We start from the raw sequence: 16,836 nt of genomic DNA, 5'->3' as shown, positions 1-16,836 counted from the left end.
ATTTCCTTGACTCCATTTTCTTTCTCCCAGTATTCACTTTAGTTTTTTTTGCCTAGCTATATTCTGCCCTACCACAAGTCAAAGCAGCCTCTTTATTAACCAATGATAATAAAATATATTTACAACATACAGAGGAGAATCCCACATCAATATTTGCCTATGGTCAAGCCGATGGCACAATTTCTTGATTGGTGATAGATGTGGGAGGACACAGCTCATTGTAGATACTAACATCCCTGGTCTGATAGCTCTGGGTACTATAAGGATGCAGGCTGAGAAAACCATGAGTGGCCACCCAGTAATCCAGTTATCCATGGACTCTGTTAACAACAGTTCCTGCTTCCAGATTCCTTCCCTGACTTCCCTGAAATATTGACTACAAGTTGTAATCTGAAATAAATCATTTCCTTCCCAAGTTGCTTTTGGTCATTGTGTTTTATCTAACAATAGAAATCTTAACTAAGACCACAGGAATGTGTAAAACAAAAAACAAAACAAGACACATTTTATATTCAATGTTTAACTCCCCTAAAACCCAGCATTCAAGTCTCATTATAATCTGATGATGAGTTTGGTCACCGAGTTACCATTATACCACATCCAGTATCTGCCATGTTTCTGAATTTACTTTTTGGTAGGATGTAAATCGCATTATGGCCACCTGCTATGTTAACTTGGAGAAATATTTAAAAGGGTTGCAATGATAGTAGTCCATTGTTATTGTTTTATAGTTTTATTTCCAACCCCACAACATGCATCCTAAATATTTATAAGGACCTGACTGTTTATACAATGCATCTTTTCCTTAACTAGTTAGCAACAACAAAATCAGTTACCACATCCTAAAAAATAAAACAAAACAAATATCCTTGTCAAAGATTTTGCTTCAAAATACTCCAACTGGCAGATGGAAACACCACTGAAAATGAGCTAGGGAAAGTAAGCTAAAGGTGAAACAAGACTATCTAAAAATTGGTAATTAAAATGAAGGTTACCAATTTCCTTGTCTATGTTTTAAATTTTCCATGACATGTGATATGTGCATGAATTTTGTAATGAAATATATGTATTCTCAAAAAGAACATTGATGCTATCATGAGCTATGAATATTTAATCTGAAGAATGTCTGGGCCTGTTTGTCAACATGGAAAAGCTTTTAGTAGTTTGAAATCACATTAAGTTGAGAAACCTTCTTAAATTTTATAGATTAGATAAATGATCTAGAAAATCTTGTATATATTCCATCTATATCTTTTAGCTCAGAAATCTCCTTGATCTGTGGTCTACTTTTGTTTCAATATATGAAGGTATATAGAATTTTTCATTTCTAGACCCATGGGTAACTAAATGTTGGCTACTTGGAGCCTTTGGTTCTCAAAAAAACAAAAACAAAAACAAAAGTCATACAATTTAAATTGCTAGTGGATCAAGATACCTTAGGAATAGATTATGGACTTAGAATTTTAATGATATCTCATCTTTAATTTAAGATATTTCCTTTGCAAAAGTAGTGTAAAGAATTCTAAAAACATATTTAACATTTAATTCATTTATTAAAGATTCTGAGAATTCTGATAGGTATTGTTTTTATAGTCTGTCTTTCACAGTCATATTGATTCATCTTTCACTGTGTCCTTTTCCTCTAACATGAACATCAATCCTGTTCATCAGAAGTTTGATGGCAATCTAGTCTTCCATGTGCTGTAATATATCCTCAAGTAAAAGAATAAGCAGAAGTGGAAGACTCAGTCTTCAAGGAAAATAGGAAAATATGAGTGCTTGGTCATCTTGACAAGATGTATAAGATGCCTTGGGAGATATCTTCAGAAAGAAGACTCAGGAGTGACTATAAAGTAGTGTAATGTGGAAGTGTGCAACCAGACAAGATGTAGACACCGGAACATACATATCAGTAACACATTATCACAGAGACATGAAGAATCATCACACTCATAGAATAGTCAATTGTTTTAAAATATTTTAATTTTTGAGAATTTCATATATGAGTACTGTATTTACATCATTTCCTCCTACCTTTCCTCCTTCAAATTTGTCTCATGGTCCCTACTCATTCTCAATTTTAAAATATATAGAATATATATATATATATATATATATATATATTTTTAAGTACTAAGTTCAATAACTTTTGCCAAAATTTATTCAGAAATTAAGTAATCTAAAAGAAATTAAGGCATACAAACTTCTATTAAAATATTTATTTTGAGAAACGTTATGTTAACAATTTTTTATTTTCCCTATGAAAAGAGGCACTAGTCTTGTATTGTGACAGATAGTTGATATACTATTGTCAATTTTGGAAAATTATTCAGAATTCTTGAGGTTAACTGAGTCATCACATAATTTAATTGTTTTACAAAATACACATTTATTATTTTCATCGCAAAATAAAATGTAATATTTAATGTCTAGAGAAGCAGATTCTGGACTGATGCCAGAATTCAAGAATCCCAAAGTTGAAATCTAGAAAGACTCGGCTTTAGACCTTTCCTGATTTCAGGCCATCATTAGTCCAGCTTAACAGTCCTTTAGCAACAGAGAGAAAACAGAACCCTAAGATCATTCAAAAAAAGGAGAGCTTTATTTGGGCAGGTAGTTGTGGAGTTTTCAGTGGTTGGTTTGTTAGCCTAGTGAGCACTACCTGGAGGGGAGTGTATGGCAGAACATGCTGCTCATACCACAGGGGCCAGATTACAAATGAAGTGGGAAAAGGAGCATCAAGGTCTAAATGTCTCCTTGAAGGCCATGTCCCCCAGTGACTTCAAGTTGCTGTCACTGACCCTCAGCTCCTAAATGGTTCATCACCTTTCAACAGTTCACAGAATTGGAGAGCAACTCCTCAAATGCAATCCTTTAGGAACATTTAATATCTAAACTACTTACCTGGCTTTTTATCAGGATTCTTTGTTTATGAGAATTTATACTATATTGGAGTTTTCAAAGTAGAATAATCTTAATTACTATATAATTTTTTGGATCCTAAAAAAATGTTACCTGGATACAAAATTATGGATTGATTTGCATGGCTCAAGCAAAAGGACTTCATAAAAGTATAATTTATCTTACTATGCTGACTAACCTTCAAAGACATTATTAATTCTCTGACACTAGAATTGATCTAAATTAGAAATTGTTAGGTTTTACAATTAAAGTTATGTATATAGTCAGAGCACTTGCTTTATGGAAGTGTGTTGGGGCAGCTTTCTACAGTAGACAGTAAGCATCTCTCCTTCACAATCTCCTTGGGTCAATAATTTATGACTATAAAAATTCAGAAAAAAATGCACAACTATCATAGTTACATTTTAAAATATAGCCATTTCCCCAATATCTCACAGCTAGTAACTGTGCAGTTTCCTCATGAATGAAAAGAATGTCCAATATTAAAATCCCTTTATGTTATAAAAGGAATAATACAAACAAGTTTGTTCTAATTATGAGAACTTCAGATTGTCAAAAGAAAACATGATGCTTGGAGAGAAGCAAGAGACTAGTAACAGAATTTTAAGAATTCTTCACACTTGAGTAAATTAAGAGTCCAATTTATTCCATTTATCTTAAGGGAGTTATTTTACACACAAAATTTTTGTTTAAATAGTTCATATCACACAAGAATCTTCATATTTAATTTCAGAATACACTAACTCTAACACTCAAATGATCTTGAACATGCTCATGGACAAAAGTCATATAAAATTAAGGACTCCATTTATCATCAAGGCCCTTGGGTTCAAAGGAGTCTGGGACAGCAAAAGTGAGTAAAAGCAACAATGTCCAATTTCATTAATGCAATATTTGGAAGGAAAAGTTCATGTTTATCAGAAATCTTCCAAAGTATAAAATTTTGGAATATGGACTTAAACCTTAAAAATAAAACTACTTGAAACAGCTGATTCTGTGATGCTGACAGGTCAACGTGGGCTTCAACAGTTCTACCATTGTATTAGAGGTGCCATATAGAGTTGCCATATACTGACAGCCAGCCTACACACGAACATGGCTATTTTTTATTACAGAAAGTTAAGTTATTCCTTCTGTGAAGCCAAATATAACTTTACAGAAAGGACAATGATTTGGCTGGCATTTGAAACAACTTTTAAATGTTTCAAATAAAATCAGACCTCTTTATGTTGATGTTAAATAAATGATCTTAGGTGGATGATAATGTACTTAGTATTCAGACTTAATGGGCAAGAAAAGATGTCTGAAGCAAACTTCCTTGGTTCAGTTTCACAACAAGATTCAAGAGTCGAAAAATCACCCACAACATGAGTTCAGGACCAGAAATAATTTGAAAAATTGGCTCATTAAATATTCTTTCTAATACCCACTCATAAAACCATGGTAAGCTGATGGCAAATTTCAGCCTGTAGTGATTCTATACATTTAAGAACAGTGGTTTGATATCTACAAATATTTCCTTCACTTTGTCTTTTAGAATTAAATGTATTGTTATGGAACTTTGATTCATTGTCCACAATTTTATAATTAAAGTCTCATTATATACTTCTTCTACATGTTGGACCTTCTCCCTTCCCCCATGCATGGATATGGTTTTGTTTTTGTTTTTGTTTTTGTTTTTTTGAGTTCTGGTAGTTGAACCAGATCATTGTTCATGATATACAAGTACTTTCACTGACTAATAACTCCAGCCCTTAAATCTTATCTTCTCATTTGTATGAGTCCTAAGTCCATTAAGTTCTTTAACATGTACCTTTTGTTTCACTTTGCTCTCAACAACTTGGAATATTTTCTTAAGATTACCTATTTTGGTTATTTTTGGCATACTTTTTAAAGGAGGCTAGCAATAGCATAGAGCAACTCCATCTAGGACAGAAGGAATTGAGTCCTACTCTGCCTATCTCATATCACAATATTGTAAAAGAAGTACCTTCACATCAAATATAGATACAGCACACAGGGCTCACCATTTGCCATACTATGTTATTGTTTTCTCTTCCTATTTCAGACATAGTTGTGCTTCTCAGACTCCTTGGTAGTTACTTGTGGACGGAGACTGTGCTTGTTCTTCTGGCTGCTGTAGGAGGAGGAGGGCCATTTGTTTGCTTCCTGCTGATTGGGGTGATGTTAATCAGGTCTTTTATGGTGTGTCCTGTGTGCTAGATTCATCTCAGTCACCAGTTGGGTGAAGTAATTTTTTGAGGGTGTTTATGGTGACCTTTCAGGGGATCTTGTTCTATAAAACCATATTGGTCTAGAAGCAATCCACAGGTTCTCATCTTAGGTGAAAACAAAAGAAGAATCTCTTTTCCAAAGCAACATATTCTTAGACTCAAATTTTAGAATCAAGATACCTTTATGTTGGTTTAACTTAGCAGTCCATACAATGAAATGTCTCTCTGTACTTAGTTTCTTTACAGTTAAAAAATTCAAAAAAAAACACAATAATATACATAATGCAGACTCTCTGTGTATTTTCCATTTTTATGTGGCTTATTTTTCTTTACTCCTCTTAATTTATGACTATCTGTACTCTGTCTCTTTAAAAACTTTACCCATTTTTAAAAGCATTAACTTTATTTTATGACTCTCTATACTCTTATTCTTTTCTCCCAAGCCTATGTACATTTATTCAACACTGTGACCCATTTAGAGTTCTTTTATGTCTGAATCTGTCATTATTGCGTTATCTGTAATTCTTTACTGTCCATGAACACTTTTGCTTTGCGCTTATAAAATGTTGTTTCTAAGAATTTAAACTGTGATACAGTACCTTTTGCTTGCCTACCCAGTCTAAAACTCAAGCCCTGAAATTCTTATGATATATATGGTATTGTCAGCATGGTGGAGTCACTGGCACCTCTGAGAGCCATTCACACTGCCCCATTCTCAGGCAAACAGCCAGTCCATGTTGCCATTAAACAAGCTTCAGCAGTCTGCTCACAAACCCCATCCAAATGCTCTGTCTCCTGAAAGAGCCAGAGGTTGCAATGGTAGCATACATAGCCCAGAAAACCAGAGTTTTAAAGCAGCCATGTTTTTTTTCCTGCAATGGCTGAATCGGAAAAATCTCTCTTAAAGGGCTGTCACAAGCCACCAGCAAACAGCAAGAAGCTGTGTTAAATTCTGTATGTTTTTTTTTTGTCTAGAATTCCTTTTCAAGCCCTCTCAGGTTTTATGTGGATTCAGTTGACCACATTGGAGTGCCAATTTGTAGGAGGAGGAGGTCTGCTTATCCCCCGACCTCAGAACAGAAATAATCACACAGAAACTATATTTATTAAATCACTGCTTGGCCCATTAGCTCTAGTATCTCATTGGCTAACTCTTACATCTTAATTTAACCCATATTTAGTAATCTGTATATCACCACAAGGCAGTAGCTTACCAAGTTAAATTCCCAGCATCTGTCTCTGGTGGTGCCATGGCATTCCTCTGACTTTTTTCTTCTCCCAGCATTCATTTCTGTCTCCCCTGCCTACCTAAGTTCTGCCCTCTCACACAAGGCTGCCCAGACACAAGTAATCACACAGACGCTATATTAATTACAACACTGTTTGGCCAATGACTCTAGCATATTCCTAGGGTTAGAGTTAGGGTTATTATTCTTACATATTAAATCAACTCATTTCTATTAATCTGTGTTGTCATGAGGCTCTGGCCTACCAGTAAGGTTCCTAAGATTCCAGTATGTCCTTCTCCTTTGGTAGTTATATGACATCTTTCTGAATCTGCCTACTCTCATTATGTATCTTTGTACAGATTTCTGACCTGGTTTTGCTCTGCTAAGCTACTGATCAAAACAGTTTTATTCATCAACAAATAAAAGCAATACACATGCAAAAGGACATCCCACATCAGTTACCTGAAACTTGGGGACTGAGTTTTGGCTAATGCAATGCATGTTGCTATATGGCTAGGCCTTGTCAACTAAACATCTTTGAGAGAAGGGGGAACTCAAAGGAGACAGTAAACTGAAGCAATGTTGAGGCTTAGGAAGCTCCTAAAACTTTCAAGACTCAAGAAGCTCAAAAAGCTACCAAATTAGTTATTTCCTTCCTCAAAGTTACAGAGCAGAAAACAGTATCTGGAAGGAAGAGGGGCACACTCCAGTGCTGCTGCCTGCAACATGGCCAAGCAATTCCAGGGATGCAGCTTTCTGGAGGCACTGACCATACTGGGCTGGGTTTTTTTTTTAAACAATTGCCTTTGGGTTACCTATGTTACTGTAAGAATTCCTTTATTAGTGCTTCTGAAGGCAGTCACAATAAATTAACTGGTTCACCTGAAGATAATAGTTTCTCTGAATTCTTGGACATATACTCTTTTTCTCAAAAAAAAAAATCACACTAAATAATTGGCAGTCTGATGAGACTTAAAGACGTGAGCTAGAAAGGAGCAGTTCCCTGGTTCTTGTGATGGGCGATAGGGCAAGCAATCAAGGCTGGTCTGTATGAGGGTAGAGCATCCATAGTAGAAATGCAAGTACAAAGATACTCCCCCAACAGTTAATGGCAATATATTACAGTGTGTAAAGGTGTATAAACTGGGCTTTACTGTGGCATGAAGAAGTACAACTTATGCTTAGCTTTCTGATGAGAAAGAACTAGTCGACCTAAAGGAAGAACTGCAGTAGGGGGAGAGCATGGTGATGCTGTCCCCTCCCTTAGCATATGACTTGATTGAAAGCTTGGATATAATGAAGAACGATGAAGATATGGGGTTGTCTTTCAGCTTATGTGGCTCCAAGTAAATAATATAGGCTATATTTTTAATGTAGAGCCTTATTCTAGAATCTCAAACCTTGAAATCTTGAAATCTATGGGATGAATCAGACAGTAATTTGGGAGTAAGGTATGAGTGATAAAATATATCTCTCAGATAAATGGTTTAATACAGAAGAAGGAAAATCAATGACTCTAAATGCTTGTTATATTCATAATCCTGTACAGAAAAGTACAATAAGCATAAAATAGTCTGAATTTGAACTATTTGGTGTGAACCTAACAGGCTGTAATGGACCTAAGTAACATTTTGTTTTTATTATCTCCCAGGATTAGTTGGCATTTCCTTAGGAAAGATAGAAACAGGCCTTCAGAGATCCTCTACCCCCTGTGCACAGGATTTCTTATCTAATGCTTAACTTCTAATGTCTCATAAAATTGGGAAAGCCTCTGGCAAGAGAGCCAAACATCAAGTTACAAACATCAATGGAGGCACCCCACATACCTGTAAAAAGGTAGTTCCGGAAGCTACAAGATCTTTGATGAAAAATTCAACTACAAAAGGAAATTACCTTTCTACAAGCTGTTGGGCAGGAGTCCTTAAGGACCCACATCTTACAACTATTATCTGGGTGCCAGAACTAAAAAGTACTGAATTTCTGAAGATACCACATATTTGGTTGTAGGACATGGAGACTTACATCCTGCACTGAATGTAAAGCTCTTGTTGCTCCTTGGTTTCTATAGTGGAAAGCACTGAACAGGCTGCTGGAGGAGCCTGTCACTGACAGTCTTGCTCAGTTACAGACCCTGTGTGCTACAGTCCCAACATGTCAGACAAATATGGACCTCCACGCAACAGCTATGACTTCTATAGGTGCACTCCACTAATTTCCTATTGGATTCAAAGGATTCATTCATTCAGTCCCCTCTACAAGAAGGAATTCACTTCTTGTATTGTAAGCTAAGTGAGAAGCCTGTTAGCTAGGAGAAGCAACTGCTATTATTTGTTAAACATTTTCAATGTGCCTGTCAAGATGCATTCTAAACATTTGTATTTCTGTCCATAGAATATTGTGGTTGTCAGCAAAGGTCACAGGAAGAAAGAAAAAAATGGAATGAATGGCAGTTCTTGCTTGGAATTCATAACTATTTAAGCTTAGGAGAGTACATTAATTCTTCTGAGGCATAGTGGCCAAATGCCTAGCCATAAATAGAAGAAAATAGGCATCTATGCTAATCCCTCAAGGTACAGGGAATATTATAGAAGAGGAAGTGGAAGAATGTAGGAACTGGAGAATGAGTGCAATGTTATAGCTATTTCTGCTGAATTTTAGCTTTCTTTAATAGGTATTGAGGTTTCATAAGACTCAAAAACTAATGCAATTTAGAGGCTGGGGAAGCTAATGAAGCTTAGAATACTGAGAAGACTCATAAAGCATGGAAGTATGAGATCTCCTCCTCGAACTTATGTAAGCAGTGAACAAACTGCTGAGAAGGGGAATCACTCTTCAGTGGAGTTGTTTGCAAGCTGAGCAGGGACCTCCAGGGATGCAACTTCTGTCAATCACCACCCATGCTGTGATGACCTTTTTGAGGATACAGTTGCCTTTGACTCATCCATGCCCCTGTGAGCAATTTAAATAAACTCATTGGTTTGTCAGTCTAAAATTGAGTGAAATCATTTTTCTCTAATTGGAGAGAATTCAGTATAACACAGAACAGCGCAAAGGGATTGGGAAGGGAATAAATGAAGAAAATTTAAGTCATTGGGCAAAGTTGCAGACAAGTCCCTAACTCATTTCCTACCAGTAGTAGATCATTGCAAAAGCAAGAAATTCATTTTGATTTTATTAACCCACAGGGAGTCTGTATAAACTTGTGAAATCTGAAGTCATTTTCAGCCAAGTGTTCACCATTTCACATATACAGTAGCATGATAGCAAATAGAAAGTACTTCTGATGATATTTCCTATGATATGTTAATGACTAAGATATTTTTATCCACTTCCATTCATTAGGTATCTCCTCAAATAAGAGTAAATTTTTGACTCCCACAATTACCTAGAGTGGTGTCATCACTGTCTTGTGAAACAGGTTGCAATACTAGAACGTGGGACAGTATAATCTGAAAGGGTTAATGTAGCGCGCCAAGGCGCTCTGTGCGCCATGGCGCTGTCATGTTCTCAGGGTCTGGCACTAAGCCCATTGCCGCCATTTGCTAGTTGTCCCTAGTAGTAAACAACTTCTGCGCACGCTCGCCTCTGGCCCAAGAGTGGTTTGAATTCCACCTATCAATTGCTCACACGTCTTGCTCACGCAATCTCATCAGTGTGGGCCGAGCCAATCAAGCAATGACACATCATAGGCAGACCAGGCGCTGTATATATATATCCCCCCCCCCCCCCAAGAAGAATCCTGTTGTGGTCGTCTTCTCTGCTGGCAGAGTTGCGCACCGCAGGTTAAGAAAGGAACCCCCAAGCTGCATCCCAGCCTATGCAGTGGTTCTGGCAGCAGCTCTGGGGAGCACTATCAGCATCTCTCGTGACAACAGATGCTGTTCCAGGCAGCAACACATAGCTTAGCTGCATACTTGTTAGAATGTAGCTCCTCATCACTCAGAGCTCACCCTGATTTCTCGCACATTTCTCAGGAAAGTCTCTCCCCTTGGTGCTAGTATACCAGCTTCATCTTGTCTTCCTAACATGTTGATTGAATGATGTGTCTATGATATATCTATCCTACCCTACCAAAGTCTGCTTTCAGTAAGACAGACATTGCCAATTATATTAAGATGGAAATGAATTTGTTTGATAATCTTGTTGAAATTTTTTTCTGAGGATGGGTATTTTTCCAATAATTATCATTGAAATTTGATTTAGACTTATTTTCATTGCAAAATTATTTTGTACTACTTTATTAATAATATGAAGTATATCTTATTTAAGTACAATCTATATGATAGATTTGGTGATGAAAACATTGGTTCTATATGCACATACATATGCATGCAGCTTGATAAGGCAAATAGAATGGCTTTGAATTAATTGGTTGCAAGTGATTTCAATGAACTGCTTTTGCACTTGGATACATGTATTGTCTTAACACTTTTTCCAAGGCATCAAGGGGTTAAGTTTCAGCTCCCACACAGTCTCCACTAGGCTCTGTATTTCCTTTGCCCAATTAGCACTGTCTCCAGATTCCAGCGTTCTCAAGGATCACCCCTGTTGTCTCACATCCCGAAATTGTGTTTGACCTACTCAGGCAGCAGTCTGACTTTGATGGATTGATACTAGAATTAAATTCCTCTAAGATATTTGCTATTGTAGCACAGTGCACTTGACCATCTTGCACTGTGTATTTATTTCTTCTTTCATCCACTTATTCACACCACACAAGCTCCTTACTTTTCTAACAGACCAATTCCTTTTCACTACCAACCCCTACACATAAATTAGTATCCACCTTCATCATACTAGAATATTCTCCCTTGTGGAATGTGCACAATCCAGTTTACATCTCAGTGATGGTACAAAGACTTCTCCTTTGTGAATCCCCATCTGCTCCAAGTTCTGGGGAAAAAAAGAAATTTTCATATTCTTTGCACTATCAGATCGCTTTATTTCTGCTGCACACAGCAGGACTTATAGTAGAGTTTCACTTTCTAGATTATCATTCTCACTGGATCTTAACCTACACAGGAGAAGACATTACAGTTTATTCTTTGTGTATGGCATACAGGAGCTGTTTATGAAAATGCCTAATATGTGTTTGGTGAAAAAAGAGAAAGCATTGACTGTTGTGAATATGTCAGAACACAGAATCTCAAAAGGCATTGTCACTGTTTTAAAAATGCAGAGAGAAAAAAATAAGCCAAATTTAATTTGTGGAAATGATTTAGATTGAAAATAATATCTTCCATGTGAAAAGTGTTTATCATGGAGCCTTGTGCAAGGAAAGCTCATGTTCGCTATTCTAAACCCATTGTTACTGACAAACCAACGTGGTAGGTTAGTAATAGAGCATTTGCCTACCATGCCTAAAGCCCTGCACTAGATTCCCAGCATCAAGTAAATAAAATATAACAAACTCAATAAAAATAAAAGTATAAAATGATTCAAATGCTTCTATACTGGTACTCTTGGAGGTCTCATTCTGGAAACCCAAAATTATGAGAAAAGGTCTTTAAGGAAACAATAAAATTTCACAGTAACTTCTTAAAATAAGAAAATATTTATTGCAAAAAGTACTCTATAATTCAAATATTAAAGAGCCAAATACTCTTTTACTTATTTCTCAGTTTACTAAACTCTAAATTTTATATAAATATATTGATAAAGTGTTTTGATATTATAATTAGAAAAAATTAAATCAATAGTCATAATTTTGTAAATCTTCATGTCACACTTGATTCAATAAAGATGTTCAAAATACCAAAAAGCATAGAGAAGACTAAGAAGAAAATGAGACCAAATTGAAGTACAAAAGAAAATTTTAACAAATGTGCCCTTACAGATATGTGTTGAAGTTGTATATTATAGTTAGCACAGGAAATTGGAGTTAGACAAGAGATTTGGTATTATATTCTTAAAGGAAGTAACAAAAGATGACACATTATAAAATATGAAAAACTGATATCCCTGACGATAAAGATTAGGAAACATAACAACAACAAAAAAAAAAAACTTACTGGTTAAATGTAAAGTTAAATTCAAGTAATCATGTATGTTTTTGCATATACATCTGTGAATGTGTGCTATCTTAGCTAGTTAAAATTTATGCATCCATTACTACCTATATTTCAAATATAAATAGCATGCTTGGGAAGCATACTTGAAATTAAAAATAAGCTTGAATGTATATTTCTAATGTTTGAGAAAGTACCATTTTTAATGACCATTTCCTTTTATTCTGTAATTTATTATACTTAAAATGCTCACCTAAAATTTTCTAAAGCTTTAAAGATAGAAGAAAATTATATCCATGATTCACCACCAAAATAAATGAATATTAGTATTTTACACGTTTTGTTGGATATATCATTCTTTCTTTAGTGTCACCCAAGATTGAAGACAAGTTCTCAGACATACTTTGTGAGCACGCTACCATTGTATAGGCTAAGCCCTCTTTTTACTTTTATTTTGAGACAGACTTTGACTATACTGCTCAAGCAGGCTTAAACTCACTCGGTAGCCTAGGAAGGCTTGAATGTACACATTTCCTACCTTAATCTCCAAAATCTATGGGATTACAAGACACATTATCAGGTATTACTTCATTTTTATTTGTATTTTTGCTTACTTTGCATGGAAACACTATTTGAAATGAAACATATTTGAAATGAGTACAATATGATCATCTGGTGATCTGACACAAAATTGCATTACAATAAAATAAATATAGCTAGTATTTCTCTCTCCTCCATCATTTATTTCCATGTGTTAAAAACCTTCAGAATATCCTTTGTAATTTCAACGTGTAAGTACAGAACGAACTGATACACACTGAAGGTACCCTACTGTTCTATGAAACACTAGAATTAGCTTGCCTATCCACCTTTAAACAACCAGTACCTGTTGTCACTTACCACTACTCTTTATGCCCCTCTCTTTTGGCCTTCCTAACCTCTGGTAACCTCTGTTTTATTCTGCTTCTAGATGATCAATGGTTTAACTTCCGCAAATGAATGAATATGTAATATTTGTTTTCTATGCCTGGTTATTGCATTTATAATATCCCACAGTTCCGTTCATATGATAGCAAAAGACAAAAAAGTTATCATTTTTCAGGAACTTGTTTAGGTTTGAATACCACAAAATTTGACCTGGAGACATAAACTTATTTTAGCAGAGAGGTAGTAGGTGTAGAGAGACAGGCAGAAAGAAGATGGATGATAGATAGATGATAGATAGATAGATAGATAGATAGATAGATAGATAGATAGATGGATGGATGGATGGATGGATGGATGGATGGATGGATGGATGGATGGAAGGAAGGAAGGAAGGATGGATGGATAGATAGATAGATAGATAGATAGATAGATAGATAGATAGATAGATAGATAGATAGATGGATGATAGGCCTACATAGAAGGCATGAAATTTATTAAGAGAAAAAGCTCACAAGGTTATAGAAGTTGAGAAGCCAAGTTAAATATCCTTGGCAAAGTGGGATCAAACGTCTCTATCATGAAGGATTCAGAACACTATGAGCCTTTGGTATAACTTCCTGGGGCCTGAAGGTGTATGAACTTGGGGTAAGTATCAGAATACAAAGGCAGAGGAGTTGTATGTCTTTTTCTACGGATAGAAAAAGGGAGTGTTTAGGAAAGGGACAGGGACACACAGAAATAAAACTACCATTTCCATGAATTTGGGGGGACACCCAGGCTTTTAATCAATTTCATGATCTAGTCAGAGTGAGGGTAGGTTTTTCCACAGTCAGTTTACAGTCTATAAACTATATGATACTGCCAATAATCTCTGTAAACAGTATCACAAACTTCTAAAACTGACTTGTCCATTTTCGAGGAAATCCTGAATTCAGTCTGGTTAACATCTAAAATTAACTGTCATATCTGTTTTCAAAATAACATACTAAAATCCTGTCTCTCCATTTTTCTAGCAGAATTTTAAGGATCAAAGCCTCTCTCTCACTCTCTCTCTGTTTCTCCCTCTCATCTATCTATCTATCTATCTATCTATCTATCTATCTATCTATCTATCATCTATGTATCTATGTATCTATCTATCATTTATCATCTATCTAGCACCTATTTATCTTCTATCAGATATATCTATCTAATTAATTCTTCTATTTAGTCTATAATATTTATCATCTATCGATCTACCTATCATCTTTTTATCTATTTATTATCTATCATAATCTCTTAATCAAAAATTTACATTTAATACCACAGTTTTAAAGTATATGCATCAAAGTTAAAATAAATCCCAACTCAAGAGCCATAAATGTCATCTAGTTACTTCTTTTATTTTTCTTCATGTCTGCTTGTTTAGTTCATATTTTTCCAGAGGAAAGAAGTTACTCAAGATTGTTACTTGAATAAAATGACCTATGAGGAGATGTGTTCAATGCGAACACTGAAGTGAATAAATATGTTTTAAATGCTTTGCTAACTGAAAGCAAATAGACTATGCTATATAAGAACATAGAGACTACTACAACAATGGCAATATCAATTTTTTTTTTTTTTTTGGTTTTTCGAGACAGGGTTTCTCTGTGGTTTTGGAGCCTATCCTGGAACTAGCTCTTGTAGACCAGGCTGGTCTCGAACTCACAGAGATCCGCCTGCCTCTGCCTCCTGAGTGCTGGGATTAAAGGCGTGCGCCACCACCGCCCGGTTTGGCAATATCAATTTTAATAACAGAATATCTCAGAAACAAAGTATTCTATGTTATGAAAAATAAGATTGCAAAGCTGTAAACTAAGAGAAAATGACAATAGAGCTGTGGTTTAGGTGGAGACTATTCTCCAGATCTCCTTTGAACTTTTGTTTTGCACTGCTAGCTCCCATGTGCTTCTTCTGCATTATCTTTCCCTAGGGAGCTCCAGTGCTCAGAAACATATATTTTTCTACTATGACTTATATGATAAGTGACTGACATGAAAGGAGAAAATTCAAACCATGCTCTGAATAATGTTTTCTGTAGCTCATCAGTTGAAACAAGCAGAAGCTGATGCTTAGCATACGAATGAAGCCTTGCTTGCTTGTTCTTATCCTCTGGGTTGCATCTTCTCCTTATCACTCACATTTCTTTTGAAACTGTGTCCCTAGATTATTATTGGTACATGGATTTCTCATCATAGCGTATTTCTGAGTTACTCATTCTTAAAGAGGCATTTTTAACATCAAAGGTTTTAAGATGAAATTAACTGAAATTAGAAAAACAAGATCTGCCCCTTTGATTTCTTCATTTTAAAGGCCGGAGAATGTTTCCTGTTGATCTGTATGACTTTGTGGTTAGAACTCATAGTGAAAGAGGAACAAGTTAAGGTGTTAAGTGAGTCCAACATCTCCAAGGGATGACTCCAACCTATACTCATGTGAATAATCTGGGTTAAATTCCATGGTTCCCAAAACAAAACAAAGATTTGACCTTGGAAAGGAGATTATATGGACAAAGAAGAATTGGCAAGTGTCAGGGAGATAAGAAAGGATTTGCATGTCTGAAGCATTTCTCATCATTTAGTTTCCTAACAGATACTACTGATACCAACTATATTTAACAAGCATACATCATTTCTATCAGATATAACAATCATTAAGTGTTTTAAATAAATTATTTTGGTAGATAATATAACTGTATTTAAAAATGTAATTTCAACCCGAGTCAAGCAGTCTCCTTCTTAGAGAATCAGTGTGCTGTCCTCCAGGGCAATGAACTAATTCCTCAAATATTCAAGACAGGTGGAAGGTGAGTTTTAAATGATTTTGCAGATGACCTGAGTTCTTCTAAGTTGTATTAAAAAGGAATGAAAGTATTGGTTATTAATGAGTGTGCTCTTTCCTGGGAAAGAATATTTCTTTTGGTCTCAACATTCCTTAGTTGCCTGTAGTTTTGTGTGTAGGACTGAGGTCTTAAGAGCTTTTTCTATCCACATCAGTGTATCTATTGGTGTCATCCTTGTTCAGTTAACAACAATGCATGAGAAAAAGACCATGGATTTAGAAGAGAGCGAGGACAGATATATACAAGGAACTGGAGGGAGAAAGAGGAAGGAGAAATGTAATTATATTATAATCTCCCAAAATAACTAAACATTTTAAAAAGGAATGAAGAATGAAAAAAAGAAAGCCATCAAATAATATTTTTTTTTCTGTGAAATTCTGTGAACAAAATCATCTTAGATGATCTTATTCTGAGAGATGCCAACTCAGTGGTGACTTTGACTATGTTAACATTATGCCTTTTGGGGTTTTCTAAAAATTATGGGCTAATATTTTTTTTCCTTTTCCAGGTGAACATCAGTGTTCTAATTTTTGAGTTATTTTATCTTCCAATTCATTTTTTAGATATATTGCAACTCTTTAATTTAGCTTATGACTAAACTACCATATTTTACCCCTGATATTTTGAGTGAGCTGAGCATTCTATTTGGCTCT

This window comes from Chionomys nivalis, chromosome 3 (assembly GCF_950005125.1).
Source record: "Chionomys nivalis chromosome 3, mChiNiv1.1, whole genome shotgun sequence".
Lineage (NCBI taxonomy): Eukaryota > Metazoa > Chordata > Mammalia > Rodentia > Cricetidae > Chionomys > Chionomys nivalis.
Note: the sequence above shows the minus strand (reverse complement) of the source record.